The sequence below is a fragment of the Solanum stenotomum genome, chromosome 2, assembly GCF_019186545.1.
Source record: "Solanum stenotomum isolate F172 chromosome 2, ASM1918654v1, whole genome shotgun sequence".
NCBI lineage: Eukaryota > Viridiplantae > Streptophyta > Magnoliopsida > Solanales > Solanaceae > Solanum > Solanum stenotomum.
In genome coordinates this window covers 7,169,856-7,175,889 of record NC_064283.1, presented here as the reverse complement: position 1 = coordinate 7,175,889, position 6,034 = coordinate 7,169,856, and the positions used below count along the sequence as shown (strand labels likewise).

General features: G+C 32.9%; 1 pseudogene; it reads left to right on the top strand.

Annotated features, from left to right (window-relative positions):
* Nucleotides 1-2,655: 2,655 nt before the first annotated feature.
* LOC125854516 (receptor-like protein Cf-9) lies at nt 2,656-5,213 on the top strand (annotated as a pseudogene).
* Nucleotides 5,214-6,034: the final 821 nt, after the last annotated feature.

Here is a 6,034-nt window from a genome sequence, read left to right as displayed (position 1 = left end):
ACTTATGCATTTTCCCAAAAAAAAAAATATCTACACAAATAAATAATTAAGGAAAGGGCAAATAATTGAGAGAATAGATGAATATGAAATTATGAATCATGATCTAAGTGATATCTCACCAAATTTTTTTGTACTTGCCCCTAAAATCCACATTAATAAAAGAAGTAGAACAATGCATATTATGATAATCCATAACCTGATATAATATGAATTAGAAAAAAAATGATATTCTACACATTAATATGAAAATAGTCCGAGAAGAAATAATTTAACTCATCAATTGAGAAATCGAATTTAAATAAATAACAACATTATAATAGAAATAAACACAAGAATAAAGCAATATGATAACATGCCAAAATACAATTATACAAATATAAGATTCCAAATAAATTCAAGAATTTATAAAAGAGCAAACCAGTTGAAAAATAGTCATCTAAAATGATACATATGAAATTAGTAGGATACAAAATATCATTACTAAAATCTTATGTAATATTATTATTTTCAAACAAAAATAAATAAAAATAAAATGATACCTGAAAATTGCCTAAACAATCTCATCAAAAGGAAGCAATTGGTGAACAAAAAATATGTCTCCATTAGTTAGAGATTTATAGGAATTATGAAAGGAGACAATAAATTCACCTCTGCAATAGGAAAAACAATTAATGTCATAACTCATAAATGAGTATAAATAATAATTAAAAGAGAAGATGAAAAATTGAAGAATTTGTATAGGAAGATTTAATGAAATAGTCATGATCTTAGCCGTGGGGAGAGGGATGATTGAATGTTATACTAATCAATTATTTAATATAATATAATTTATTTAATTTAATTACAGCAATTATAGATAAAGAATAAAATAAACACTAATCAAATTATTTAGACATTTAAAATTTGAAGAAAAAAAAGAGAAAAAAGATTAATATAAATGGAGGCCATAGAGAGGTGCCACATCACCTTCTCTAGGTTCCTCCTTTATTTATATAATAGTAAAATGACCCATGCTTTGCGCGGAAATTTAACATCACGGAATTTATAAAATAATACTTAAAACCTATCAGTCAGTAAAACTAAAATACTATATTATTTTACATACAAGATTAGCAACAAACATTCATAATGTAAAGGAAAATTAAAATTATTACATCTTATCATTTATCCTTAATAACATAAGCATAAATTAATGACTGTAAAAATACATACCAGGATCTGTAACATAAACAATGGTGTCAGTGAGCCACTCAACAAGAGCAAAGTACATAAATAAATATTTATATTGTGAATTGTGAATTGTGAAGAAGAAGAAGAAGAAGATGTTCAGAATTTTCGTTGTTGAAAAATGAGATGAATTCCCTCTATTTATAGACAACAAAGGACAGTGTGAACAAATGTTAATTGTGCCTTATCGGAAAGGTTACAACTATTTGGAAAAGTTGCAATGCTTCCGAAAGGTCATAACCTTTAATAAAAGTCACAACTTTTCATAAAAGTCACAACTTTTCATAAAAGTCGCAACTCTTCATTAAAGTCGCAACTCTTCATTAAAGTCAGAACTTTTCATAAAAGTCAGAACTTTTCATAAAAGTCGCAACTCTTCATAAAAGTCAGGACTTTTCATAAAAGTCGCAACTCTTCATGAAATGGGAAGGGTATTTTTGTAAATAAATAAATTAAAATTGTTTGTGGTGGCGTCACGTAGGCGGGCCTAAGGTTCTCTTTTATATATATATATATATATATATATATATATATATATATATATGATATATATATAGATATGATATGATGATGATATGATACTTTTCATATAATTAATTTTTTAGGTAACATTTATTTCAAGACGAGTAAAAGAAGTTGATATTTGAATTTACTTCGAAAATTTAAAACAGACTTCATACTTTGAACTATTTATTTTCTTTGTAATAAATATCTGGGTGAGGACTACTTGCAAAAACTTGGAATGTGACATATTCGTCTATTAAGGTATCAAAGAAATTGTATTACAAGTGATAAGATTTTTTTGTTGACTGTTGTAGCTTTTATTTGAACTTTTCTTTGCATATTTGAGTTGAAATTTTTTCCAGTACTTTAATTCCTATGCATTGGCACTTCAGAGTACAAAAGAAATGTATACGATTGAGTCATTTCAAAACCAATTATAGGAAAATTTATACAACAAGCTTGGAATAATGATTAAGAAATATGACAAGAAACCTTTTACGGGCGGTAAAGCAACATGATAGCCAAAAACTATTTTATACTGTCAATGTATATAATTTGAATTCCTTTTATGTTCATAGAAAATTGAAGTCAAGTGGAATTATTTTTAAAATATTATAACACCCTATAACATGGGCAAATCCTAAATAACATCAGACTTTTACCATTTCTATATCAACTATAGATTTTAATAGTCTTTTTCATTGTGAATCCTTTCCTTTAAGTCAAGGTCTACACACCAAGAAATCAATCAAAAATTTGAAGGATTTTCGACCTGAAATGTTGTTGTCAAGGTCCTTTCCCTAGTAAATTTCTTTGTTTAATTTGTACTATATATACCTCATCTAAATTATTGAATAGAGGAACAAAGAAAAGATTTTTGATTTATCTACCAACTTAATTAATTTTGAACATGTTAGTGCAGAAATGGGTTACGTAAAACTTGTTTTTTTAATGCTATTTTCCTTACTCTGTCAACTTGCTTTTTGCTCATCCTTATCTCATTTGTGCCTCAAAGATCAAGCTCTTGCTCTTCTACAGTTCAAGCACATGTTTCCTATAGATGCTTATTCGACATTACTATCATGGAACAAGAGCATAGATTGTTGCTCATGGGATGGAGTTCATTGTAACGAGGTGACGGGACAAGTGACTGAGCTTAACCTCGCTGAGAGTGGACTTCAAGGCAAGTTTCACTCCAACAGTAGCCTCTTTCAACTCTCCAATCTCAAAAGACTTGATTTATCTTATAATAATTTCTCTGGATCATACATTTCACCTAAATTTGGTGAGCTTTCTAGTTTGACGCATCTTGATTTGTCATATTCAGGATTTACGGGTTTAATCCCAGCAGAAATCTCTCGTCTTTCTAAATTACGCGTTCTTCGTATCCAGAGTAATTCAGATGGTCTTAGATTCGGACCTCACAATTTTGAACTACTCCTTAAGAACTTGACCCGATTAAGAGAGCTCATCCTTGACTCTGTGAACATCTCTTCCACTATTCCTCTGAATTTCTCTTCTTATTTAACTTCTCTAGACCTTCTAGATACACAGTTATATGGGATATTGCCCGGAAGAGTTTTCCATCTTTCCAACTTGGAATCTCTTTGTTTAACAGACAATCCCCAGCTCACTGTTAAGTTTCCCACAGCCAAATGGAATAGCAGTGCATCACTCATGGAGTTAGTTCTCGATAGTGTGAATGTTACTGGTAGGATACCTGAGTCATTTGGTCATCTAACTTCACTGCGTACATTGATAATAGTTTCTTGTAATCTCTCAGGCTCTATTCCTAAACCTCTATGGAATCTCACCAACATAGAGGAATTGAACCTTGATTATAACCATCTTGAAGGACCCATTTCTGATTTCTTTAGATTTGGAAAGCCCAGATTGTTATCACTTGCAAATAACAACTTTGATGGCCAACTTGAGTTCTTATCCTTTAACAGAATCTGGACACTTGAATTCTTAGATTTTTCATTCAATTTCCTAACAGGTCCAATTCCTTCTAATGTAAGCGGAATGCAAAACCTACAAATTCTCTTCTTGTCATCAAACCACTTGAATGAGACTATATCATCATGGATATTCTCCCTCCCTTCACTTGAATGGTTAGACTTGAGTGATAACCATTTCAGTGGAAACATTCAGGAGTTTAAGTCCCAGACATTTTTTTCTGTTTCTCTAAAACAAAATCAGCTGCAAGGTCCTATTCCAAAGTCACTCCCAAACCAGCGTGATCTACATTATCTTCTCCTTTCGCACAATAATCTCAGTGGAGAGATTGCTTCAACCATCTGCAATCTGAAAACACTACAAGTGCTAGATTTGGGCAGCAATAATTTGGAGGGAACAATCCCACTATGTTTGGGTGAGATGAGTCGACTTTGGGTTTTGGATTTAAGCAACAATAGTCTTAGCGGGACAATTAATACTACTTTTAGTATAGGAAACCAACTTACAGTCATTAAATTTGACGGGAATAAGCTAGAGGGGAAAGTCCAGCAATCATTGATCAATTGCACATATTTGGAAGTTCTTGATTTAGGTAACGATGAGTTGAATGACACATTTCCTAAATGGTTGAGGGCCCTACCGAATCTGAAGATTCTAAGACTGAGATCAAATAAGTTCTTTGGCCCTATAAAAGATTCATTGATTTACAAGTTTGCTCGAATTCGAATGATAGATCTCTCATCCAATGGATTTAGTGGAGATTTACCAGTGAGCCTTTTTGAGAATTTTGAAGCTATGCAAATAAATGGTGAGAAAAGTGGAACTCGAGAGTATGTAGCAGATATGCATGATCTTTATTACACAAATTCCTTTATAGTTACAACAAAGGGGCTGGATCTAGAACTACCTCGAGTTTTGACTACCAACATAATTATCGATCTCTCAAGGAATTGATTTGAAGGTCATATCCCAGGCATTATTGGAGATCTCATTGGACTTCGTACTTTGAACCTATCTCATAATCGCTTGGAAGGTCACATACCAGAATCACTGCACCAGTTATCTGTACTTGAATCATTGGATCTCTCATCCAACAAAATCAGCGGAGAAATTCCACAACAACTTGCATCCCTCACATCACTTGAAGTCTTAAATCTCTCTCACAATCATCTTGTTGGATGCATCCCCAAAGGAAAACAATTTGATACGTTTGAGGATAGTTCATACCAAGGAAATGATGGGTTAGGTGGATTTCCACTCTCAAAGGATTGTGGTGGTGATGATGGGGTAGCACAAACGACGAATCCAGTTGAGCTAGATGAAGAAGGAGGAGGAGATTCATCAATGATCAGTTGGCAGGCGGTTCTCATGGGTTACGGTTGTGGACTTGTTATTGGACTGTCCATAATATACATAATGCTGTCAACTCAATATCCAACATGGTTTTCGAGGATGGATGTAAAATTGGAATACAAAATTCTTACGAGAATGAGAAGGCACAAGAAAAGACATTAGTGTGTAACCTCCAGGTATCAACTTAATCTCTATCCTTCAGAAGATCACATTTTATATATCCAAAAATTTTCTACATCCTTCATGGTTAAAGCTTTTAACTTTAATTCTTCATTTTTGAAAATTGCAGGATTCAAGTCTACTGCATCGCTCGGATGTAAAAGCTTTTACTTTCATAGTTTGTTATTCTGTTGCAACTCAACAAAATTTGATTTCACTTATCTGTAGTATGTAGAAATAAATTCAGCATTTTCAATTGTGAGGAAAAAACAAGTTCATAAAATGCAAAGGGATCAAAAGGGAAACACCAGTAGAGTCATGACTTCATATCGACAATTTTACAAACTAAACTCTACTAACTAAAACTGTGGCCTGGAACCTTGTGTATTCCAGCATCTAACATTGTTCTTTCCCACCTCTCTGCGCCAATATAAATTCTTGAGAGTTGCACATAACGCCCAAAATGATTCTGTTGCGACTCAAGCAATAGTTGTGCTACTTCATTTCCCAACTCAATAGCTCCACCAAGTCTACAAGCACCCATCAGAGCTCCCCAAGACAGTAGCATCAGCTTCAAAAGGCATCTTCTTTATGAAGTGGTATGCTTCCTGCAGTAGATCAACCTCACAACCATAATGTTTCATCTTAGCTGCAAGTCCAAATTCATGTGACATTGCTTCAAACAATTAGAACCCGAAATCGACAAGCTTGGCACACAAACAAGCTGATAGAACTGCCATGAAGGCAATCTCATTTGGTTGCAGCCCCTTTTACTCTCATCTTTGTTGAGAATATAATGAAATAATAGCTTAAGCTTTTAGATGAGATGGTC